The sequence below is a fragment of the Ochotona curzoniae genome, unplaced genomic scaffold, assembly GCF_017591425.1.
Source record: "Ochotona curzoniae isolate NIBS_2020 unplaced genomic scaffold, NIBS_Ocur_1.0 contig_3520, whole genome shotgun sequence".
Taxonomy (NCBI): Eukaryota; Metazoa; Chordata; class Mammalia; order Lagomorpha; family Ochotonidae; genus Ochotona; species Ochotona curzoniae.
The window spans coordinates 24,754,920-24,782,370 of NW_024465894.1; the positions used below are offsets into that span (position 1 = coordinate 24,754,920).

A 27,451-nucleotide genomic window follows, 5' to 3' on the forward strand; every position below is an offset into this window, starting at 1 on the left:
TGCCCATCAACAGCTGTACTCTTCATGGCCATGCCTCAGTCTGTAAAATACTGTCTCCCTCACAGTTAACATGAATCCCACTACAGTTAGAACAATATCTGCTCCATTAATAATGTTTGCCCTATCAAAAACAAAACAAAAACCACTGGAACAGGTATTGCAGTCCAGACTGCTAAATCAGTGTTTGCAACACCTGTAACCCATGTGTTATAGCTGACTTTCTGGATTAACGGCTCAGCTCCTCCACCCATGATCCCACTGCCTGCCATACACCTAATAACGATTTTAGTATCTACATTCATTAGACATGAACTATAATAACTATATTTTAGTATGTATGATCTTGAATGAAGTATAAACATGTTTGTCATCATTCAGTATCAACAATAATGTTTACAGTCTGTGCTCTTTCTAAACTGTCAACATTTAATCCCATGACAAAGACTTTAAGCTGAGCAAGACCGTGAGTTCCACTGGGCTCCAATCAGCCTAACCATTCTCATTGCTTTAGCCAAATTAGAAAGCCATGATCCTTAGCTGAAGATGAACAGAAATAAAACTAAAATTTAAAAAAAAATTTAAATTCTTCCACAAAAATTTTGTGGCTTATCAGGAATTTCTGAATAGCTGGACTGTTGTGAACCCAGAAATTACAAAAGTTTCTGCATTAGAGATGTCTTTGAGAACTGTATTTCATATTAAATTGCCAAGTATATCACAAATGAAAGTAGAAAGTACAATTTCTGTAATATTATTTCACTCCTGTCAGGATGGTCAATATCAAAAAATAGTAACACCCCAGCTGTAGGCAACTGCCTAGGTTGCATTGTACCTAGGCAAGTGTTACTGCTAAGACAAAAGCAGCCAATAGCTGGTGGGCATCCTGAGCCTGGTTAATGCCAACTTTGTATTAACTATACCTGTACACCAGCCAATGGTCTGGAACTCACACATGAGCATGCCAGTGTAGGCAGGCAGGGCCCCAGGCTGGCATGACACATCACCAGAGTACTGGGCTTGGGGATCTGTGCACTAGAGGCATGGAGGGCTGTGGATCACTCAGAAAAGCAGGTCTGCAGATATATGGGAGGGAGGACTACTGACAGAGAATGTGACAGGTGAGGGGTGACTTCTAGGGAACTTCCAATACCCTACCACTATATTTGCAGATAAATGAGGGCGGTGAGACCAGGTAGCTTAAAAGATTTATTTATTTTTACTGGCAAGGCAGATTTACAAAAAGAAGGAGAAATAGAAAGATCTTCCATCTGCTGGTTCACTCCTGAAGTGTTCACACCTGTGGGAGATGAGCCAATTTGAAGCCAGGAGCCAGAAGCTTTTTCTAGGTTTGCTGAGAGCTGGGACTGGGGGGTCGACCACACTGAGCTAAGTGACCATAATCACTGGTGCATGCATGAACCAGAATAAATGCAGGATGATTGAGCTTTGCTATAGCATCAGCTAGCAGGTGCTGAGACCAAGTCCTGTCAAGCTAAACCACAGAACCATCTGGAAAGTGCAAGATACTGCACTGGGGATGGGCATACTAGAGAAATTGTGGGCATCCCTCTAATGGGTTGCAGGTCCCACTGGTGAGCACAAGAAGCAAGAATGGGGATGGGGCTGGCTGGACAGGAACTAGTACCCCCCAGCATGAGTGTGTGCTGGATAGTGGGGTTGGCTGGATTGATCTAGGCTACAACACCCAATGTATTAGGGCCAAATGGGATATGGAACAGACTGGACCACTCTGCTGCACACACCTGCATGCACAGTGACCAGGGCTGGGGGCAAGCCTAATGGGGATTATTAGGGGTCTCTCCGATTGGGTTACAGTTCCTGCTAGTGTATATAAGGATCAAGTGTGTGGTGGGCAGGAATAGGCTGTGCCACAGCATCCATTAGTTTGCATATGAGATGAGGCTGGGGACAGAATTGACCAGGTGACTACGGCCACCAGAGTGTAGCTGTAGGCTGATGTGGGTGATGGACTGAATTGGAGCCTGCAATGGCTGGCACACACAGGAGTCAGGTCTGGGGTCACCTCTGGTGAGGGTTCTTTGGCGACCTCTTCAACTGGATCATTGGAATCAGAACTCCAACCACAGTGAAAATCAGGATTGTGCAGTTCATGTGTCAGAACTGGGTTCCCACAGCTGCTGAGGCCTGTGCAGTGGATGACATGCACAGATGCTCATGGAGAACACGACAGTCAGTTCGTTGAGGCCTATAGAGGTCATCTAGTACCACAGCAGAGAATAGAGAGCAGAACAAATTGGACAGCTCAACCAATCAAGCTTTGACAGCAAATATCTGGGCAAATCAAGACTCTCAGGTCGACCATGTTGCCAAGCAGATCTTGTGACAATAGTGGACAACAGTTTGATCACAGCTTTCCTATGCAAAAAAGAAATTCTCTACGTCACCTCCCATTTTGATTCCTTTCTAGAAAATGGTATTTGATTTCATTAAAATTGACCTGATGATTTCTTTTAATAGCTTCACTGACAATGTAATTTTAATCATTGTTTTCCTTTATTTTATAGGGAAAATGAAGACAATTGTGAATTATATCTCATATACCAGCATTCTATAGAAGACACACAAATTTCATGAATACACAGCTTCACATTTTCATACCTTTATAATACAGTTATTCAATACAGCAAAAGAACATTAAACCCAAATATATTTGGCTTGTTTATACCATATGAATTCAAAATATTAATTTAAACTTATATTCAAATAAATATGCATAATTGTTTAAGTAATTTATATCACATTAAAATGATCTAAAGTTTAATAAATATTGACTATTTAGCATAGATCTAAAGTTATAAGTTACTAATAGTGCCTGTAAGCTATTTCCAGGCAAGCATAATGAAACATTAAACAAAGCTAACCATCACCTCAAGTTATTTCCCTTTTAAGTATTTTTATGTCACACTCATGGTTAGGCAAATACCATTAAAGTAAAAATCCAAAAAAGTGAAGCAGTTTTACTGCAGTGCTTATTTTCAACAAATAATGGCTATCAAACAATTGCTTTTCATTGCATCTGATACATTTTTTTCTTAGGCTGAATTCATAATTTTTATGTTTTACATCTATTAGATGTTATATGAGTTTACTTGACTACTAAAGTTAGTACAATACAAGCATGAAGTGTGCTCGTGTTATAACGGTGATAACACAGAAGAAATACCCCCTACTATAAAACCAACAATATCATGTTAACTTTACTTGGAAAAGTCATAAAAGCTCTAAAGAGTACTCAAAGTGCTAAAAATCATTTGGGTTAATTTTTACATTTCTGAGAATTTGGAAAAATATTTATATCCTGTAAGTGCTCATTTATATCCAAGCCAATTTGAAAAGAGCTCTTTTACATATTTTACAAGTTGGTAGCAACAAAGGCAGAAAATGTAACATATACACAGCTTATATCTGCATGTACATGAAAACAGACATAGATACCTGACAGATTTTATTAGAAAATTATAGTCACAAGCCAAGTAAACACAATATTCTATATTTTTATCAATATTTCTGGAATACAAGTTAGATTTGCCTTTTCAGTATGAAAGTTAATGTTTTGTGTTAACACTTGTATAGAGAAAAATTCTGAGAATTTTTTTTTCCTGGACATGTAATCTTACATAGGCTGTGGACTATATTTTAGGAAACAGAATCACTGAAACAACATCAAACAACTGTTGGATGTCTCCAAAGCCCTGCTTCGCGGGTAAAATAGCCAGCCTGTTTTCAATTAGCCTTGTTTCTGTCTCAGCCACGGGGAGTTCATGTGGGGGTTCCTGAGCCACCCTACAGCCCTCAGTGAGAACAGAGGACTTAGGAACTCAAACGGCTACAGGGAGTGGCGCGGCTGAAACAGATTAGACAGAGGGATGAAGGAGGCAAAGTGGACCTATCAAAAGATTCAGTGGAACTAAAAAAAATAAAAATAATAAAATAAAGAAAAAGAAAGGTGGAAAAAAGAAGAAAGAGGATCAAGGAAAAAAAAATCAATGGACAGGGAGAAGTCCTGGAGGGGCACGCTTGGGAAATCTGCTTCCCAAAGCAACCCAAGTTGTTCTAAAGTATCCTTAATGAAGTCATGCCAACAAGAAAGAAAGTAGACTAAAAGAAAAAAACAAAGAAAGAAGGTGGACAGAGTTGGAGAATATAATCAGCATGAATCCCAGAGAAGGGATTCCACTGCTAGGAGAGAAGTAGATTCAAAATAGGACAAAGAAGCCTCACAAAGAACTGGGGAGAAAGGGGTTGTGGAGGGTGACTCAAGGGATTGGATGCCCCCTAGAAACAGTCAAAAAGTAAAGATTTCAGCCTAGTAGATATCTTTCAAAGAAGCCAGGGCAAGCCAAAGCAATAAGCCCCATGATACCCTGCATTTCAGAGATACGGATTTTAAATTGTTGTTTTCCATGATGAGGTTTTATAGATATAGGGATTCTCCTCCCCATGTTCCCTTCCTCCCTCCTCATTCTCCCCCAACCACTATCTTCCCCCACATTATTACAATAGCATGGTCCTCTTCTACGATAAGACCTACTCCATAAGGAAGGAGCAATTACACCAGATGTGCAAACGTTAACACAGGAACTAAAGAGATGAAGAAGCAAGCTATCTCCAAGACAGCACAATAATCCTACTGAATCAAATCTGAAACTGAATCAAAGGGCAAAATGCCAGACACAGAATTTAAAATAATGGTTGTTAGGAAACTGAATCTGCATTACAAGAGAATGCAGGCAGACAGATCAAGGAAATGAAGAAACCAATGAGTGATATGAATGAAAATATTAGTAAGGAGCTGGAAATCATTAAAAAAAAAAACCAAATCAAAATTTTGGAAATGAAATCTTCAATATGCCAAATAAAAACATGAGAGGTTTAAGAGCAAAGCAGGGCAAGCGCAGGAAAGAATTCCTATCCCCAAGAACAAGATTTTTGAAGTAACCCAATTAGACAAAAATAAAGTGAAAGGCCCCACACAATAGATTAGTGGCTCAAGTCCTCGCCTTGCATGAGCCGGGATCCCATGTGTGCACCGGTACCTATCCTGGCTGCTCCACTTTCTGTCAAGCTCCATGCTGGTAGCTTGGGAAAGCAGCTATCCACACTCTTAGAACTAAAAGGATGGTCTCCATACCACAATAGTGGGTTACTGTACTTTTCCATTCTGAACAATGTACAGATCATCCAGACAGATTATCAACAAGGATACAACCAATCTGAAACATCAAGCAAATGGATTTGACAATCATGAACCTGACATTTCAGCAAACAGCTACAGAATACACATTATTCTCGTTGGCGTAAGAAACATTGTTCGTCACAGTTCACATGCTAGCCCACAAATCAACTCCAAGTAAATTCAGAAAGACTGAAATCATACCATGTATCTTCTAAGATACGTAACTAGAAATCAACAAGAACAGATCATTCATAGGCACTTAGGAAATAAACAGCATGCCACTGAATCATCAATATGTCACTGCAGATATTTAAAAAAAATAAAAACTTTCTTGAAATAAATGAAACTGAACACAATGTATCAAAACCTGTGGAGTACAGCAGTAGTATTATAAGGGAAGTTTATAGTTTAACTGCTTACATTCAAAAGGATAAATATGTCTCAAAGGTCTAATGATTCTTATTCCAAAAGCAAAACTTTTGAAACTGTAGAGATCATTGAGAGTTTTCCTAAAGACAATTGGTTTTTTAGTTTGGAATTTTTTTTTAAGATTTATTTTATTTTTATTGGAAAGGCGGATATGCAGAGAGGAGAGACAGAGAGAAAGATCTTCCGTCCGATGATTCACTCCCCAAGTGAGCACAACGGCCGATGCTATGCCGATCCGAAGCCAGGAGTCTCTTCCAATTCTCCCACGCAGGTGCAGGGTCCCAAAGCTTTGGGCCGTCCTCGACTGTTTTTCCAGGGCCACAGGCAGGGAGCTGGATGGAGAGCAGGGCTGCCGGGACTAGAACCGGCACCCATATGGGATCCCAGGTGTGCAAGGCGAGGACTTTAACCATTGCGCCATCGCGCCGGGCCCATTTTAGTTTGGAATTTTAAAACATGTTTTTTAATTGCCATCACTTTCCTCTGGAATTGCCCTGTTATCGCAAGACACTTGAAAAATACCTACGGGAAAATCAACAGATCCTTGGAGAATCCTTGTAGACTAAAACGCTGAGGATTTCACATGAAGTATCTGAGAATAGTCCAAATTTTCATTTTCTTCTGAAGTTCCTATACATTAATACAGAGAAGTCACCAGGGGTGCCAGTGGTAGTACAACAAAAGGGCCTGATGCCAGGCAACTTCCGACATTCTAAGGATGCCTAAAAAATTATTTTAGCCTTAATCCAGCCATGTAAATATAAATTCAAGTTACTATTCCCTCTTCTAAAAATGAATAATTGGTAACACCCCATGACATGAAAACCAAAACACAAAGCATACATACATAAAAATTAATGTGAAAATGAAATTAATATATAATCAAAAAATAATTTGGGCTTCATTAAGGAGTTTTAAGGATATATATAACAAGCAGACTAGAAACACCTTTAGAAGGCAAGTTGTGTTTATGAGATGATATCTTGAAAACAGCCAATCTGTTTATTTCCACATCTGTCTCCTATCATGCCTGGTTAACAATTATAATGCCACACATACTCTTTCCTACTCTAATGTGTCCATTCACTCTCATATCTATAATTATTTAGGTATTATACTCAAATCTTTAGAACAGCCTCCCTCCTAGGCTAACTCCTGCTGAATCTTTCTTTTTAAAATGTTTGCTTATTTATTTATTTTCATCTGTTTGGAAGGCAGAGTTACAGAGAGAGTGGGAAAAATAATGAACCATCCATTAGCTTTACTTTCCAAATGGCCACAATAGTCAGGGCTGAGCCAGACCAAAGACAGCAGCAAGCAACTTTCTCTGGGTCTCCTACATGGCTGCAGGGACCCAAGCTTTTAATCCATCTTCTACTTTTCCCAGAAACACCAGCTGGGAGCTCAATTGGAAGCCAGCCAGGAAGCCAGGACTACTTCCATTAGGAATACCAGCACTGCAGGTAGTGGCTTAACCCAATGCCCCACAGCTCCCATTGTGCTAGATCCTTAAAGCTTCCTTCCTTCTTCTCCCCATATCTTTTAGCTTCTACTATACCACAAATGCTCTCAAACTTGGTGACTTAAAACAAAATCCTATGACTTTAACCAGGTGGTTCCACAGTTGGCTATGGGTTGACTAAACCTATTTGGTTCTGCAGAGTTCCCTTCACATTTGGGAAACAGTCATCAAGACAATTGGTCTATCAAGTCTCAGAAAGGATCATCTATCCTGGCTCCACAAATGTTTTTCTCCAATATGCTGGCCCAGGCTTGCATGGCAATAATACACACCAATGCCCAAACAATCCATACCTCTCTTCTTGAGTTATATTTGTTGAACTAACATTAGCCATAGCAAATCACAAGGGAAAATCCAAAACAATAATTGAAAAACTCTAAACAAAATATAAAAACAGAGAACTATTATTCTATGGGGATTTTCTTGGCCAAATCACTAAAGTTTTCTGCATCTTATATTCTAACATTAGTTTTGACAGGAGTTTTGCTTGGCATGCAAATATTTGGGGGGGGGTACAATTTGATTTAATGAAAATATAGTTTCTGTTGGCTTTAGGGCTTTTAAACTGCTACTTATTTTTGCATTTGTGCTAGATTTTTCATAGAAACTATGGATGTACAACCGTCAATCTTCTGAAGCTCTGTTATGGAAATCTAACACCCAAATGCTGAAGCAGGAAGACAAGTGGCATAACTGTGTCGGCCAGCCCGATGTAAGCATTAACAAATGTCCTGTGCTGTAAGCCAGAAGTAAGGGATGCACATTCCAAAGGGTCTAGCCTGAACTTCAAAGTTTCCAAGAGAGCAGGAAACCATGAAATCTCCTGATTCTTAACATTAAAATGCAACTGTAACTTAAAAAAAAAAACAGCAATATTATATTTCAAGCCAACGAAAGTTTATCTTTGGCCTGAATGCAAGAAAAGGCTATTAATTTAAACTTCTTAATTGGATTCAAAAGAGCACCATCTAAGACTTTCCACCACTTTGGTTAAAACTTGGATAGTTTCAGTTTAAACTGTACTACTCTCTAATTTGTGGCACTCTCCATATTCTCATGGTAAATCCTTACCTTTTTCTAGTAACATTATCAATTCTTTGCAACCAAGTTTGGATGTCTCTACTTTCTTAAAACTTCATGTTATTTCTACCTTAAGTATTTCTCATTAATCATATGCTTCCTGGCAGTGAATTTTGTATCTATATTTTATCATTTTTTTCAGAATGTGGAGTTCTTGGCTGAACTCGTGTCCTTCCTGTATTACTTAATGATGCTACTGTGCCTGGAACTCCTCCCTGCTCCAGAGGAGATTAAACTCAAATGTTAGCTCTTGATCACAAAGTCTCCAAACATTGCCAAAGTTATTCTGAAGTTCCAGAGGACAAAAAGAAAGGAACACCTAGTGCTGAGATTTTCATCCTAGGAAATTCTATGAAAGTTGCAGCTATTGAGGCAGGGAAGATGGAGGCTTAGGCATTGAAAGTTTTTGTTCTGATCATTCTATTACCATTTGATAAAAATCAATGAAGTAAAAAACGTGAGACATATTCATACACACACACACACACACACACACACACACATATATATATCCGTATACATATATTTTAAAAAAACTTGTTTCAACTTTGAAACAGATATTGGAGCTATATAAACAAATCCAAATCCTGAGATATTGTATTACAAGATGACAGAATTAATGGCAGTACAGTGTTCTTTTCCTTCCATAAAAATGACTTGCCCATTTTGCATTTTACAGCTTAAAGTTATTTGGAATATCTTTTTGTTTTCTGTAAAATGCTGTAAACTTTCCTTTACTATCCCTTATTGCAACAGTCAGTAAATGATAGGAGGCAACCAACACAGATTCTGCAATAATTATGCCAAGATTTGAATCACAGCTCTGTGGGTTACTAGCCTTATGGTACTGATCTCAAAATAAATTTCTACAGGCCTCGGGTTTCTACTAGTAAAACAGGGATAGTACCCATCTCAGATAATGGTGAAAACCATTGATCACCACTGCTGAAGACATGTTAAAGCACCCAGCACAGTGCCCTAAAGAGTAAAAATATAACAAATTTTAGCTGGCAGGAAGTCTACACATAATTGCTTCTTTTTGCTATTATGTGCCATCAAGCACAATACTTCACACATACTGTATCAAATCAACAACAAAGTTCTCTCTATGATCAGATAATACATCTCCTTCCGGGTAAGCCAGTGATAATCAATGAGCAGGGAAAAGGGAGAAAGTCTCACCTGAAGCTTGGAGCACAAAAGTGAGCAAATGTGCTCAGAAGACCCAAAGGCTTTCAGGAAGCAAGGATCTCATGTTGAAGAATGGAAAGGTCACCAGAAATTAGAAAGAAGGCAGCAATCTCAACACAACAGATGGAGCAAGTGGGTCACGTATCACTGAGGAATCTACATTCACTAGCCAGAAGGAGGGAGGGCAGTTCACAGCTTTCTGCTAGGCACAGCTTGGGAGTGCATTCCAAGCCAAATACAAAGCAGCAGTGGTAGAACTAACACACTAAGCTCAGAAACTATTTCTTTGTACTTGAGTTCCTTCACTCAGTGTGTGAAAGAAACATTAAAATAATAAGTAGAATCACCACCTGCAATGCCAGCATCCCACATGGCCAGCGTTCAAGACCCAGCCACTCCATTTACAATCCAGCTCCCTATCGGCATGCATGTGGCAACAGTGGAAAATGATCCAAGTGCTTGGATCCCTGCACGGACGTGAGGTGCACAAGCTGCAGGCTCCTGGCTTCGGCCTGACCCAGGACAGGCTGCTGCAGCCATCTGGGGAGTGAACCAGCGGATGGAAGACTTCCCTCTCTGTCTCTCCCTTTCTTTATATATAACTCTGTCTTTCAAATAAATAAATCTTTTTTTAAAAATAATAAAAATATCAACATCATTTTCTTCAGTTTGTTCTTTTATTCTATTTGTGTCAAAGAAGTTTTCTAATTTTTCTAGATTTCTTTAAATACTAATCTCTACTTAATGTAGTTGCTAATCATTTCTTTATGCAAATTATCCATATTCATTATCTTTAATATAATCTACTTATTAGTAGCCAAACTGCACTTGGCACTGCTTATAAAATCTAAACACACAACCACAGCCCACCAATTACCAAAATATTATCCCTGATTGGCTTAATCAGTAAAAACAACTGAATGGAGCTCAAATAGAGGCATAAAGCCTTGAGAAAGCCCTTATTATAACCTCGGATGAGCTAAAATTTTGGTGGTGGAAACAGCAAAGGAACAATGCATATTTACTGTAAGATCTCACTAGAGAAGGGAGATAGGAAATGGCTAAGGTCGACTTCCTGGCTTCTGATATAGGCAGCTGCAACAAGTCCAGTTAGATTAGACAGCCCAGGGAAAAAGACAATTAAGTCTGTCTTGGATATACAAAATGTGAATGTCCTGCATATTATTCAGAGGGGCATTACATAGCTAAGCTTTGGTGTTCAAAAGAAACGTTTTTCACGCTACAGATGCAGAAATTAGCAATTATGCTCCTATAACTGAGCTTAGACCATCAACACCCCACAAAATGGTTGAGAAGTAGGATAGAAAGAACCTGTGTCCCTGAATGGCCAAATGGAACAGAACTTCCAGTTGACCTAAAATTTCCCCCCTGAGTAAGCAGTAAGGCTCAGTTTTCTCTAAAATGGAACCAACAGCAGGTCTCTTCATTACAACATGCCACTCTTTCCCTTACTCATTTATCCAGCAAACAAATACAATTTATTTCATAAATTCTTATTTGACAACCATTCAAGTCATTTTCCATTTTTCAATCATTTTTAAAGAGCCATAATATAAAGTCCTTTATACACAATTTTGAACACATCTCTGAATAATTCTTTCCAAAATGGAATTATTCAGTCACACAAACTTTGGATACAAACTAAAAATCATGTTTCTTTATTTACATAAGCTTGATGGGGAAAAGCAAACATGTTTTCAAATCACAAAAGGTAAGGTAGTATTCATATGGTGTTTTAAAAATCTGTTCAAATTTAGACTTCAATAATGCTATCAAAAGTCCTATTTGTGAAAAAATATCTTGAAGTCATTTTCTCCTACTGGCACTCACTCCATCTTCCCTGGTATATTATGCATTAAAATAATGTCCTTGGTGCTAACCTATCAACCACATTTTCCACAACTTACCTATCATCCTGCTCTCATAAAAAACTCTCTTTAATGCTTCAATGCCTTTGCAAATATTCCAACTAAAGTGACATTCCCTTTCATCCCTTTGCCAAAGTCCTACTTTATCTTTTAGGAGATAATGCAAATGTAAGATGTTTTATAAATTCTCCTGTACTACAAATGATTCTGTCAATTCAATGCATTATCTGCTTATCACTTGTTTTATAAGTGATTCCCAATATCTAAAATGAAACAAAACTTCAAGGCCAGATCCATATCTCCAATATATGAGTCCTTCTAGATTCCTAGAGAAAATGTCAAGCTAAATATTCAAATATGTACTAATGGAAGCTAATGAAAACTGAAGGGAATGTGGCAGAAAAAGAAGATAAATAAAGAAACTAATCAAAGAAGACATTTTCAAAGCCAAGGTTAATCATTTAAACTATTTCAGTGAAGATAACAGAAAGGCTTGCACCAAGCAAATGCTAGTTTCTGAGAAGAAGTGGTAATGACTTTGATATGACATTTTAATTTCCTGCTTTACAAATCATGAACCCCCAAAGCTCTTAATTTGGGTTTAATCTGTAACACAGTTTTCACCAAATACATTACACAGAACCAGGGAAAATGTATAGAGACTAAGACATACACACTTGGCCAGATCTAAGATTATCTTTCTACTGCATAACTAGGAAGGCCACTTCTATAGATTACTCTACATACGAAGTCACTGATATAATTTTAAATAACACAAAAAGCCTGACAAACATTATAGATACAGCCATAGAAAACAAAAGCTATTAACACACTTTTCTGATATTTTCCATACTCCCATGACATGTTTTATATATATGTACTGTATGTGTATATGTGTGTGTATAACTATTTTGAAGTCTATATATATATATACATTTATTATTTTGATGTCATAAGTCTTCAGAACTCAAGAAACTACATGAGACCTAGCATATTTAGATGAAATAAACATCTGTTCTCCAACACTTTGCTACTCTCAGTTTTCTACAACACAGCCAACACACTCTCAAACTTTCTTTGGTGACCTTTACATGGTAAGATTAGACATTCACAGCTAAGGCATAAAATCAGATATTTTCACAATCACCAAACTGTACTGGAATCGCTAAAGAAGAAAAACAAACATTTAACATGTCGCTGTCGTGCTGCAGAGGGTTAGACAGCTGCCTGCGACACCAACATTACATCCTGGAAAAACAGTTGGCGTCTGAGTAGTTCCAGCACCAACTAAGTTCACTGTGAATACGCCTGTAAAGGCATCAGAATGTGGCCCACAGTACCTGGGAGTGTGTCACCTACAAGGAAGACCTGGATAGGGGTCTCTGACTCTGGCTTTTGCCTGCTCCAGCGCCAGCCACTGTGGACACTTGGGGAGCGACAGTGTACTGAAGATCTCTTTTTCTGTCTTCCATGGCCACTCTGCCTTTCAAATAAATAAAATCAGTCTCAATAAGAAAGGAAAACAATTAAACTCATGCTTTACAAACTTTTTATTTATCTTAGCAAAACAAAGTACAGATTACTTCTAAACAACATACAAATTACTTTTCACTAATACACATGAAATTTTTTAAAGGATTTATTTATTTTTATTGCAAAGTCAGATATACAGAAAGGGGGAAAGACAGAGAGGAAGATCTTCGGTCCAATGATTCACTCCCCAAGTGACCGCAATGGCCAGAGTTGTGCTGATCCAAAGTCAGGAGCCAGGAACCTCTTCAAGGTCTCCCACGCAGGTGCAGGGTCTCAAAGCTTTGGGCTGTCCTTGACTGCTTTCACACAAGCAGGGAGCTGGATGGGAAGCGGGGCCTCTAGGATTAGAACCGGTGCCCATATGGGATCCTGGCGCATTCAAGGGTAGGACTTTAGCAACTGAGCTACCAGACCAAGCAATTTTTAAAATGAACTATATACAAAATCACTAAATTTCTAGCAAATTAAATCAAAGAATTTTTCAGGAGATAATACATACAACAAATCCATTAGAACATTTGAAATGCAAAACAGTGCACTACAGGCAAAAATATTGCAGTGGACATTTTAAAGGAAAAACAGCATATATAGAAACCTTTCTGTGAGGGAGAGTTCATGGCATTGTTCTTCTTCAGTATGTATACATAAACAATTAGATCAAACCAGCAATGTGATAGCTTTAAGGTAACTGATGTATGTAAAATGTATAGCTCCCCCCATTTTTTTTACTAAGCCAACATGTAAATATTATTAGTAATAATAATTATCTCATGGCTATGTTATAAATATGTCAGATAATTAAAGACATATAAGTTCAAATACTCAAGCCTGTAAATCAATTCAAATATCAGAGCCAGAGGGGCTACTGAATTTTCAGGAACCAGGTGTGTACCAAAAGAATTCATTCACTGGCTAAGATACACAGAAGCTCAATACATCCTACCTATGCACACAGAGATGGAGGGGGTAAGCCGAAGAAAATCATGTGGCCTGGTCCTGCCAAGCCAGCTTCAGGCAGGACTTGAAATTCAATAAATTTATAGCAGGCTAAGTTTTTTAAAAGATTTATTTTATTTTTATTGGAAAGTCAGATATACAAAGAGGAAGACACACAGAGAGGAAGATCTTCTGTCCGATGGTTCACTCCCCAGGTGGCCACAATCGCCGGAGCTGAGCCTATCCAAAGCCAGGAGTCAGGAGCTTCTTCTGGGTCTCCATGCAGGTGAAGGGTCCTAAAACTTTAGGCTGTCCTCGACTGCTTTCCCAGGCCACAGGCATCGAGATGGATGGGAAACAGGACCACCAAGATCAGAACTGGCGCCCATACGAGATCCCAGCACATGCAAGGCGAGGACTTTAACCACTACATTATCGCACAGGGCCCAGCAGCCTAATTTTTAATTGTGGCCCACAAATGTTATTATGAGTATCCAAATGGTTCCTCACTCGTACAAGGATAAAGCCAATTCACAAAAAAGTCACAATAACCCAAGAGGAACAACACCACGGTATATTATAGATTGGCAGTGGACAGAAAAATTATTAATTAAGATTCTCTTCTGAGTTCACAGATGAATATACTCCCTTCCCACCACCCTCCAGTCCTGGTCCCCAGTGCATCCGCTCACTGCACATGCCCGCTAGAATGCTGCCCGGAGATTAGAAACTTTGCCTATATCCTCAACCTGAAATGCTGTGTTACTTGTTGACTTCTCTAAATCTTAGCTATCCCCTAAGAATAACAATTCTTTTGAAATCAAGGCCCTCTTTTCAGAACTTTCACCATATTCCTCAAAGGTAAGAGCAAAATGCTCCCATCGCCACAGCCAAAACATGGCTTTCCTTTCTCCTCTAACTTCAAGGAAGTTGCTGCCTCTTGCTACCCTTCACGAACTTGGCAACATGACCACGGACCACGTGGATGATCAGGTGGCTGAGATCCACTGCACTGGATGGCTGAAGAGCAAGTAGAGAAACCAGAGTCTGACACAATCTTGAAAACAAGAGTCAAAAAACAACATCATGTAAACAGCCTGGGATGCTACACAAGAGCAGTTTCCACATCCTTGGAAATTCTATATTTAGGGATCATTTTATTATAGCCGTGGAATTTTCCTTCTATTTTAGTTTCACTGTATGGTATAATCCCATAGGCTCTAGGATTTCCCTTACCCCCTCTCCCAATTTCCTCCCCCAACATATTCCCCTCATATTGCAGCAATGAAATTCATATCACAATCTCTAGCTTTCCACTGTACTTGGCAAAAGGTTTCTTCTCTAGATCTGCATATAGCTACATCTTTTAATGAGAGTTTCAAGTTCTGAACTCAAATGTGTCACCTCCTCAGAAAAGCTGCCCTTACATATAGTCCCTCCCTTCATGCAAACATGTTACCCATTTTATCTTCTTCACAGCACTTGCCACAGTAGCAGATTACGTTCATGTGTTTGGTCTAGGGTTTATAAGTGCTCTATAAGCAAAATGCTGTCTTATTTTCCCTGTCTCAAATGCCTGACAGAAAGGTCAATGACTAATGCTGAGTAGATGTTCTTGTTAAAGATGAGTCTCTACCTCATGGGGCACTGGCTGCTTCCAATGAATTCCCATCCTGACCTGTGCTCTTCCCACCTGTTCATATGATGCTGCTTCAAAAACGCTTCCTGACCAACCTAACAGAACCGGGTCCAAACCGCAGCCAACCATCTCTAGGATGGCACAAGTTGCTGGCCTCTGTCACCTGCATGGGAGACACCTAATGAAGCTCAGACTCCCAGCCTAGGACTGGCTCAGCTCCCACTGTGGTAGCCATTTGTCAAATGATTTAGAAAATACAAGATCTCTCTCAGTCTCTCCTCTGACACTCTTCCTTTCAAGGAAATAAATCTCTTTTAGTGATGTAAAAACAAGATTCTCAAAAAGGGTGAAAATCTCCTAAGGGGGGAGAAAAAAAAACACACGAAAAAAAAAGGTCAGTGTTATAAACAGCAAATAAAAACAGAAACTGAGAATAATATTCAAGGGAAAAAACTGTGTGTGTGTGTTTTAATCTTTCCCTGCCATTCAGACCCAGGACACTGGTGGAGGACATTATTTACAAATCCCTTCAATAGTGATAAAATTGTAGTTAGGTTGCATTAAGTTTTTACAGTAATTTTTTAAAAGACTTATTTATTTTTATTGGAAAGTCAGACATACAGACAGGAGGAGAGACAGAAAGGAAGATCTTCCATCCAATGGTTCACTCCCCAAGTGGCCGCAACAGCTGGAGCTGAGCCAATCCAAAGCCAGGAGCCAGGAGCTCTTCCAGGTCTCCCACACGGGTGCAGGGTCCCAAGGCTTTGGACCACCCTTGACTACTTTCGCAGGCCACAAGCAGGGAGCTGGATGGGAAATGAGTCCAGCAGGATTAGAATTGGCAGCCATATCCACCAGGATTAGAACTGGAGTATGCAAGGTGACGACTTTAACCACTACGGCATCGCACCGGGCCCAGTAATTTTAATACTAACAGTATTTTACACCAAAGCAACATAATTTATCATAATCTAACTTTTTAATTGGAGTTTAACATACATGCAAAAAAACTCACAAATCATACAGTTCACTGATTTATCTGAGATTACCAACAAAACTAAAACCTATGTAAAAAAAAATTAACACCTGGAAAACCCCTAAAACCACTTTTGAATCACTGTTTTTTCCTCCTCCACAATAATAACTACTTTCATTAGGTCCAATCCCTACTTTGCTTCATTTTGAATCTTATGTATATAGAATCATAATCTAGGTAGGTACTTTTCTATGCCTATTTTATCAAAATATTCCTGTAAATTATCTAATATTTGGGCTATAATTCATACATTTTCATTAACTGTACTTATTGTTACGTAGTACTGACTACTACACAATTGATCTACTTTATCACCAATGGACATTTTTATGTCCAGGTGTCAACTAATACAAGTAAATAATGCTACACATTATCACCCTTTCCAGTTGTGACTTTCTCATGAATCAAGTTATGGTTTTGATTATATTTTCCCTGGTTAATAAAACTGGATACTTCTTCTTCTATTTAATAGTCATCTGAATATCACCTTTTGTGAAATGCCTACTCGGCTACTGAGCTGTCTTCTTTCTATTTATTTGTAGTTATTGTTTACTTATCATTAATATAAACAAAGATCTGCCAGGCTTATATATTGCAAGTATCCTCTTTTTCCCCTTTGGTTTATTATTTATCTTACTGGCATCTTTTGACTATTAGATTTTGTAACTTATAGCCGGGGCTGTAAATTGTTACCCTTATGTCACTGGATTTTATATCCTGTTTAACAAATCTTTCCCTACTTCAAGACAGAAAAGATGTTACCTTAAGTTATTTTTGAGGCTTCCTTATCCTACTTTTCACAGTGAGATCTTCAAACAAATTGGGAAGCTGGTATTAAGTTTCTTTTTTCTTATCCAATTTATACATCCAAATAATCAACATCATTCATATCAACAGAATTAGTATTACAAGGAAATTAAATGTTGGTCAACAAATTTTTAGTTGAATAGAACTGATAATTTTTTCAGAAAACACAAATGGTATTATCAAAACATGAAAAGAACAGTAAGTATGGAAGAAATAAATACTTCTATAAAAGGTTATGAGTGAAATATTATATTACCATGCATTATTAATTTATAATTTTCACAGTCAATGTCAGAGAAGATTCTGTAACACTCCCAGGAATCCTACTTTTATACTAGCATCCATTTATAGGTCATTAATTCATATAGTCATTGGACAAACGTTATCCAATGAGGACTCAATGGACTGCATGCTAGAGAAACAAACATGCACAAGCCAGGTGAAGTTCTTGACCCTGGATGTTACATAGTTTGGGCCAGCAAACAGGTAAGTATAAGGTGAGACATCGTCCAGAAGGAAAAACTGAGCAATGCCTATGGTGGGATGAGGTAAGGGCAGTACAAATCCCTCAACCAAGCCAAGGGGCAGAGAAATGAGGGGAAAGAAAGGCTGTGCTGTGTCAGGTGTCACTCAAGAACATTCTGATTCGCTCTTCCTAACTCTGGACAGGTCACTTGTCCCAGTGCACACATGTGGATAAATGGAGATGTAAGGAATTATGCTGAGTTTATTTTATCCTCTGCAGCCCCTGATCTTTCCCCCACGCCTTCAAGGCAGAACAATCTAACTGAGATAAATACAAACACAGATAAAATTCAACAAAGGCAAAAAAAAAATTTTTTTTTAAGGTGATCAAACAATACAGGCTGAGAAAGGAAACAGGTCAGAGAAAAACAAGGACAAATTTAAAGCATCCCGAGAAAGTTATCACTAGAGGGCAACATTGCAAAGCCTACAATGAATACTGTCAAAGAGCAGACCTGAAGCACTCCAAGCTCTAAACCCTTCTTCAAGTACTACAAGGAAATGTTTCCCGCAGTTAAATAATTTTTACAACACAGATGTGATCTCATTTCTAAGTCAAGAAAAGCGATACACAGATTGTGGTTTGGCAACCTGAAATATATACATGCCTACTAATTTCAGAAAAGAGACAACTGTAGCATGATCAGTGAATAAAAGTTAAAATTTTCTTAATTAATTTTGGCTTAATAACTGAAATAATAAAAATAAGCATAACCACCTTGATAGCTCATGCCTTTTACTAACATACTTATATCACTACAATTTATGTATTCTCATACAGAACAATATTTTCAGACAGTCTGGAAATTAGCTCAGGGGAAATTGATCTTTAATAAAGCATGTGAAACAGACAGCAAAGGCAGAAAGATAGTTCTTCCAAAGGAAACTCATAAGCTGTACTTCGTCCTCACCCAGGACTTTCCAATGAAGCATTTTTTTTTAGCCCCACTGAAACTTCACTCCACTTTTTGGAGGGCTTTCCAGATCCTACTGTCCAGCTCAACAAGTGGTCATCTCACCGTAGGTATTCCACAAGCACCTCCAATGCAACATGTCCAAACCTAACTGCTAGATTTTCAGCGTGTGATTCCTCTCCTCTTTGTCTGTCGGTGAGTAAAGCCTGCACAATCATCCAGTCGCTCAAGACAGGAATGCTTTCCAAACACTGTTTCTTTCTGTGACATTGATTCTTACCAATATTACAATCCTAAGGGTGTTTTTGAATTCAGAAGCACAGGGCACTTAAAATGGTGGGGATGAGAAGAAGGTACCATATAAGCATCCCTTCCCTAGGCCTGTGACCTCCAACCGTCATTTTACTTGCCTGCCTTCATATGGAATTTGAGTTTGAGAGTTAACTATTTTAGATTTAGGTCACTTTTCTTTACCTCCAATGTACCCTCCACACTGGTACCAGAATTTTCCCTTTAAAATGCCAGATATAGAACTAATACTTCAAGTCCCGCCTCCCTACTCATTTACAAATAAAGGGGCCCCACCTGCCAAGCAGACTCATTGTGGTCAGACCCTAGTTTATCTCCACAACCTCCTCTCCTATATACATCCAGGCTTCTCCTTTGAACTGTTGCTAAGCCACAGGCTCAACATCTCATCCTCAGCATGCTGAGTGTCCTGGACCTCCATCTCTCCTCTCACTCTCCCATAGACCCTCCTCTTCACTCTTCTACACCTTACCACACCTGCTCTAAAGTTTCCCTGGTAACCTTCAGAAACCATCCCAATCTTGGTGAATTTCATTACTGAGTAGTTCACATAACACTGCAAGTATTCATTCCACATTCTGATGTTTTTCTTTTGAACACACAAAACGTGCATTTACTTGTTTTACCTCCCTTCTCAATATTAAGATCCCTTTTAGGGAAGAAACCTCTTTTCACCCCCTTATTTGCTGAGCATTACCAGGCAGCTTGGCAAACAGAAGTTTTCCAATAAAATGGTGAAATGAGCTCACCTAAAGAGTCTCCTAGATCTATATCTAATTTCTATATATGACAATGTAATCATTTGTGATTGCCTATTGAACATCTTTTTATTACCTCCCAACTCCTCAGGCACAGAGAATCTTCTTAAGTTAATGAACATCACCTACTAGCTAAGCAAGTCCTAAATATACCAAATCATTTGTCCCTCAACAACACCTCCATCCACAACCAATTACTAACTCTTTGTTTGGTTTGCCTTCTAACTATCTCTTGCCTCCACCTGCTTAGCCTTAACTGCAATGTTTGTTCAGTTCTTTCTCTACCAATGTTAAATAGTCAGCATACCTCTCCTCTATGTCCACGTAAACAAGATTTTCTGAAACTGAGAGTTTTATCATATCACCCTTCCAAAACCTACAGAGTAAACCAAAACTCTGCAAAATAGTCCACAATATTGTTGGTGAAAATACAGCTAGGGGCCAAGCAGAATCAGCCTCATAGGGGAGTCACTTAGTGAACAAAAGGTCCTATCACAGATTATAATTATAAACTCTATGAATATACATAAATGTTTGCATATTATAAAAGGCATTGGCCTATTAAGAGTCTACATTAAATGGCTAGTTCATAACTCCCTCTGCTATTGCCTCACCTGTCATGCCCATCAGCAGATAGCTCCACTCTTACAAAAGGCCTACATAAGGTTCTAGAACTCAGTTTTGCATCTTTTCTTCCTACTTCCTTGTGCCACTCCACCCACTCCCAAATTTTCTACATTGACAGGAAGAGAATTAGTTTATTATCTCTTCAATAAATTAATCTCCACCATGTTCCCTTCTCCTTTGCTGCTACAGCTCCACATAGATATCATTTTTACCTTATTCAATTTTATATCTCAAGTATTTGAGGCAAAGTGAGGGAAGCTTTTAAAACGTTAGTTGAATTACATAATAAATGAAAACCAATAGTTCTAATGGAACAGATGAGTATTTCCTATTCATGAGCAGGTCAGAGTAGACAGAGAAGCAATGAAAGTGTTTTTTCCTGTATTTAGCTAGCAAAAGTATGCAAGTAAATAAATATGAAAGATAAACTAAACATTCCTACTTAAGAAATAATCTAGTAGTGATTCTCTAGTAATGTTATTTAAAGACAGACTGTTTCAGCTTGTTTATTTTTCAGCAGCTTTATTGAGACATAGTTTACAAACCATTCTGTTTGCTTGCCTTACTAAACAAGGACAATGTGATCCTGAATAAATCACAAAACTAAAGATTAGTAGCAATTTTAACAGGTAATCAACCAAAACTAGTGGTTAATAAATGACATTCTAGTATTTCAACAATAAAATGAGATTAAATTCATCTAAATAGTACTTATTATTCAGCAAAGAAAAAGACTCTTGTTTCTTTCCCTCTCTGGGCACTACCTGTGTTACTGTTTTAATGGTGACAAGGAGAACCAAAATGAAGTTTACTGAGAAGAGAGACACAGAAAAAAGAAGATGGCAAACACCCATAATCGGTTAAAAAATAAAAACGACTGCCAGGCTCTGAAGACATACTGTCTGGAATTTCTTTCTCAAAAGTAATAGAAACAGAATACGAAAATTGATAAAATTTCCAGCAATAACTCTATCTTGTACCTAACACCATTATTCATATTTATATTCCTACTCCAACTTAAAATTGACTAATGAGTCATTTATTGAGCACTTTTTAATAGTTTAGTATGCTCACAAAACACTGCTTTAAAATGTTATTTAGTAGCGCAAGTATTCAGCCAGGTGATTAAGATGCCTGTACCCCATAGCCGGTTGCATGGATTCAATTCCCAGCTCTGGTTCCTGCGTAGCTTCCAACTAACCTGAATCCAAGGAAGTGACACTGAAGACTCACATACTTGGGTTCATGCCACTAAACTGTGCCCTCAGCTTAAGCTTCAGCCCAACCACAGCTACTGCAAGCATCTGAAGAGCAAACCAGTAGATGGAAGTTCCATTTGTGTATCCCTGGCTCTCAAATAAATCATTTTAGCTATTCATAAGCCTAAGAGTAGAGAATATTTTTTCAATATATTTTTAAAATAATTTATTTATTTGAAAGTCAGAGTGACAGGTAAAGACAGAGATATGCCTTCCACTGTTTCACTCTCCAAAAGGCCTGGCCTGGGTCAGGCTGAATCAGAGGCCAGGATACATCCAGGTCTCCCACGCAGGTGGCAGGGGGCCCAATCACTTGTGCCAGCCTCCATTACCTTCCCAGAGGCATTAGCAGGGAGCTGGATCAGTGGCAGAGTAACCAGGACTTGAAGGGACATTTGGCCTGGTTGCCAGCTCATAGACAACAGATCAACCCTATGTGCCACATCGACAGCCCCTGATTACACATCTCATACTTTTCTAGTCTCTTAAGACCCACCAGAACTATGCTTTCCATAAATATTTAAGACCTACCAATTACAAAACGTAACAGTTTAACACTGGGAATAGTATGTAAAATATTCCAGATACTATGAATGTAGTGGAGGAGGTAGAAAAGTAAACAGTCACAGTGCAAAGTGTTCTTGGAAAAATCTGTAAACAGGAAGAACGGTGGAGAGAAGTGAGACTAGAAAAGGAATAGCTAACAGTGGCGTTTGCCAGGCAATTTAATTTCACATATGAAAAGTCCCCATAACACTTCTATTAAGATTATTATGCTCATCCTCCTTTTTGCAAATGTAAGCAAGTTGCAACTTGTCAAAGAATATAATGTTTAAGGGTATAGTAGGGTGAACCTTGGTTACTGCTTACAAAGACTTTCAGGAGACATAAGAGGTCCTTTGTATGAGTTTAGTCCTTTTCCAAACAAAAGATTTGTAAAAGAGATGGAAGATGTTGGTAAGCCTGGCCAAATTTGCACTGAAAATGGTCACTTTGAGAATGAGATCCTTTTTGTTTTTTTAATCAACGAAGCAGGACTTGAGATTGCTCAGGCTGCCATTATTATCCCAATAAGAAACGTTTAGATGAAGGTTTGAAAATCAGGACACTATAAACATGCAAAACTTAGGGCCTACAAGACAGAATTATTACTGGACAACAGTTATTTACTTGGGACAGCAAGACAGATGTAAGTCATGCCCCCGTCACAGAAAACAACAAATGGTAAATAGCACTCAGCTCAGATACTCACATCTCACAAAGGAGTAGCTGGATTTGGGTTTTCTGATTCCCAGCGACTCCTGCTAAAATACGTCAGGGGAAGCATCAGGTAATGGCCTACACTGGTCTCTAACACCCACTTGGGAAATCTGGGTTGAGCCCCCCAGCTCCAGGCTTCAATCAAGCTTAATCACAAGCAACTCCAAACATCTGAAGAGCAAACCAGCAAATGGGAGCCTTCACTTGCACTCTCCTTGCTGCCTCTCTGTAACCGTGACTTTCCAATAAATACTTTTAAAGATAATGACTTTAGTTTTGACTAGATTAAAATGGTAGCCTAGTGGCCGGGGTCCTCGCCTTGCACACACCGGGATCCCATATGAATGCTGCTTCTAATCCGGCATTCTTGCTTCCCATCCAGCTCCCTGCTTCTTGCCTGGGAAAGCAGTCAGGGATGGCCCAAAGTTTTAGAACCCTGCATCCGCATGGGAGATCCAGAGGAGGCTCCTGGCTCCAGATCAGCACAGCTCTGGCCATTGCAATCACTTGGGGGTTAGTCAGCAGATGAAGGATCTATCTGTCTCTCCTTCTCTCTGTTTATCTGACTTTCAAATAAAAATAAAATAAATCTTAATTTAAAAAAAGCAACCCAGCCATAAGCTGTTAGAAAATTTCAGAACTACTTATTTACCAGTAAAAGTACACTTACTAAACCTGAAGTTTGTTAAATATTTTTCTATATTTCCTTGCATATACTCTAAGAAAGGAAGGTTTTTCTCAAATTATGGATGTTTTTTAAGTTATACATACAATTCCATTCACATAACAAGATAAAACTAACATTGCAATACTAATAGCAATTATTTCCTGATACTACCAAGTTTATCAGTTGTTACTTTGCTATATTTTAAATTGTGGTAATTGAAAACTTTTATGCTATGCCCTCAGGATGCTAACAATGTAAGCTAAAGAGAAATACCTATTTGCTACTACAGTAAATTTCATTATGTAGCAGTAATCAACCTTAAAGAATAATATCCCAATTGTCTAGTTAACTAAATTCCTATTTAGTTAACTAAACAGATGTCCAGCTGTGCATCTAAATGCCTATTTGAAATCCCTTCAAGAGGAAAAAGATACCCGTATGCGTTTCTATTCAGGTGTTCTTGGTTATGTAATTTCCAGGCCCTCAGCATTTATAGGCTCAGATTTTTTTTTTCCTTATTTGAAAGGCAGAGTTACAGAAGAAGAGGAAGAACCGAGAGATCACCCACTGCTTCACACCCTAAACAGCCCCAGTTGGTAGGGATGGGACAGACAGAAGCCAGAAACCTTGGATTCCATCTGAATTACCCAGGTGAGAGACAAGGGTCACAACCCCTCATCCATCTTCTGCTGTATTCCTGGGTCTACTGGCAGAGAGCCTGATTTGAGCAGAGGCATCTGGGTCTGGAACTGGCACCCATATGGGGTAGCAATATAATAGGTGGTGACGTAAATCACCAGGCCACACCACTGGCTCCAGAAACCCCAAACTATTTTTTAATAGCTAAGTAAATAGAAGCTCTCAGTTTTTTTTCTTTTAAACTAGGTTTTTCACAGCTAAGCCAAGAAGAATCAATCACTAACGTTAGTCCGAGTGTTCTCTCTCTTCCTATTTTCCTCCTCTTTATTGTTGGGCATCTCTCTCATACTTTCTCTAAGAAGTGAAAAAAACAGGTGGAGAAAAGAGCTACAACTAAATTTAACTGAATTTTGTTGGACAATTTAATATCTTAACCATGAAAGTACTGAGGTGAAGAAAAAGCAGATTAAACTGCAAATGTATACCCAAGGATTACAATCACTGTTAACTACTCCTTAATTCATTCCACAGTTAACAACAAATTACGAAAATCACTGACTACTCAAGTATTATTTTCTAGAGTTATTATAGAAAAAAGCAACAACAGCTACATGTTAAGTATTTTCCCACCTTTCCTAAATGCTCCCCCAAATATGAAGTAATATTTTCTTTTCTAATATATTTTTATTTTGAATTGTGAATTATGTGGTGCAATTTTGAATAGGCTGGGATTGCCCCCCAAACTCCCACTCCCGTCAGATTTTTCCCATTTTATTACAATAGTGTAGTCCTTCATAAGGAATCATAATTCTATCAGTCTTTTATTTATGTGTACCTAAAGTAATATTTTCACTGAAACCAAAACAGTAATACAGAAAATATGAAAATAACAAAGCTCATGTTCCTTCTTTAAACCTCTTCTCATATACTGAGATAAGTAAACCTTTCTTCTTTTCGGGGTCAGATATATATTTATATAGAAATATAGATACTTAAATACATATGACTACATATCTATATATAGACATTTACAAATGTATGGAAAGATAGGTATAGATACAATTTATATATACATTCATATGTGTTTATGTATGTCTGTGTATAGATAGAGATGTATATGGAAATACATAGAGAGTTGTAAATGTAGATAGAAGCATACCTATTCATGAACTATATCTCTATCTTTAGCTATCCAGAGATAGATCTAAAGACAAAGATCTTCATGAATTATAACTTCCTTGTTCTCATTAGTCACGGACATTCCTTAACGTCAACAGGTAGAAAATCACTTAAAAGCTCTACTATGTTCATACTCCATCTACTCTACATACACAAGTTTGCCAACCAATGCAATGATAAACAGAATTGTACAATTTACCTCGCAAGATGGGAAAAAAAAAAATCACAGCCTCATAGTCACTCACCCTCACTACTTTACATTCGTAAGAGAACCAACTGCATGAAAGGGAATCTCCTGGTCAATGCCATGCGGTAGCCTGAATGGTACCATGGCACTAGCATCCCATAGGGGTGCAGGTTCTAGTCCTGGCTGCTCCACTTCTGATACAGCTAAGGGGAGGCAGTAGAAGGTGGCTGAAGGGCTCGGGCCCCCTGCACACAGGTGGGAGATCAAGAAGCAGCTACTGGCGCCGGTCTTCAGATCAGCCCATCTCTGGCCTCTATGGTCATTTGTAACAGCAAATCAACAGACAAAAGATCTCTATTTCTTCCTAAGGATGCCTTTCAAACACATAAACAAATCAATCTTTACAGAAAGGAACTTTAGGCAAGAAATCCTCTTGAGAGAGAAGTCTGAGCAAATTTTTTATTATACTGGTGTTATGTTCAAAATGAATCATAAATTGCTCTCTAAATCCTTAAAATAAGACTAAGCAATAAGAAAATTAATTTTAAAAAAACCAATATCCTTGATATAATACTTTGCTATTTGAATGTTTATTTTGCTTTCATTTTGTTTTGTAGATTTATTTTGTTTTTATTTAAAAAGGCAGATCAGATTTTATGCAGAGATAGAAAGATCCTGTATCCACGGGTTTTCTCCCCAAATTACCGTAATGGCTAGACCTGAGCCAATCCAAACCGAGGAGCCAGGATTTCCCACATGGAGGCAGGGTCCCAAATACCATCCTACACTGCTTTCCCAGGCTACACACAGGGCGTTGGAAGGATACAAAGCATCTGGGACACAAATTGGCACCCACATGGGATGCCAGCACCTACTAGGTCAGGATTCAGTCACTGAGCCATCACACAGGGCCTACAGGTTTATTTTGACATGTGCAATAATATTAAGATGTGTCAAAAACTCAAGAAAAACAAAATCATTTTACTACACACAACAGCAGTTATTTCAATGTAAAACACAAAATCTACCAAGCTATCTTAGATATCAACTTGGAGAATTAATCACAGTATGGATACAAATCATATTTCATTTTGAAAAAACACTGTTTAACAAAACTTATAATGACTGGTATTTTTAGTACTACAGAATACTCAAAAAGAAGGGAACAATACAAAGAAGGGTACATTACAAAGCCCTCATGATAAATAAATGGACCACACGCTTCAGGTTTTGGCAGATACTATATATTTTTATCCAGCTTTGGAAGCTCTGCTAAAATTAAACACACACACACAAAGTCATCATTCACAGAAGACAAATTGATGAGTCTGAATTTGAGAAGAGTTCATAACAACTACACACCCCAGGATAGTTCTGGGACTGAAGGATCAACTGCTTCTCTACAGTGGAAGGTTTACCACTAAGAACTATCAAGTTCAGTCATCCCTTAATTTGCTCCCTTCTCAGTTCTCTATGAAGTCAAGCTAGGAAGCTCTCCGGGAGTAAAATACATTACAAAAATTCACATTTCTTTCATTCTGATTGAGTGTTTGCCTTCTCTCAAACAGTATTTCTTTTTCCATCTTCAAAACAGACTCTTCTCAAAGGAGTCTTCAGTGAGCCTTTCTTGATTCAAAATGGACTGGAAGACATGATGGGATAAAAGGACTCTTTCTGCTAGCGCTCAAGCTAGAAAAAGAAAAACAGAAATAACACAAAATTCGCTCTTAAGTGTAACATTTCTTATTTTCTCTGAAACTAAAAACCAAAACAGAAAAATTTTTTAAATTCTATCAGTACACCCTTTCATTTTACTTATTTTACCTTGGATACTTTCATATTCACAT

The 27,451-nt window shown here is 38.3% G+C and overlaps 1 protein-coding gene across 1 annotated transcript in view; it reads right to left on the reverse strand.

Moving 5' to 3' along the window:
• The window catches only part of MACROD2 (mono-ADP ribosylhydrolase 2), a 1,602,185-nt gene that overhangs the window by 1,554,523 nt on the left and 20,211 nt on the right, over window positions 1-27,451 (reverse strand). The window lies entirely within an intron of this gene.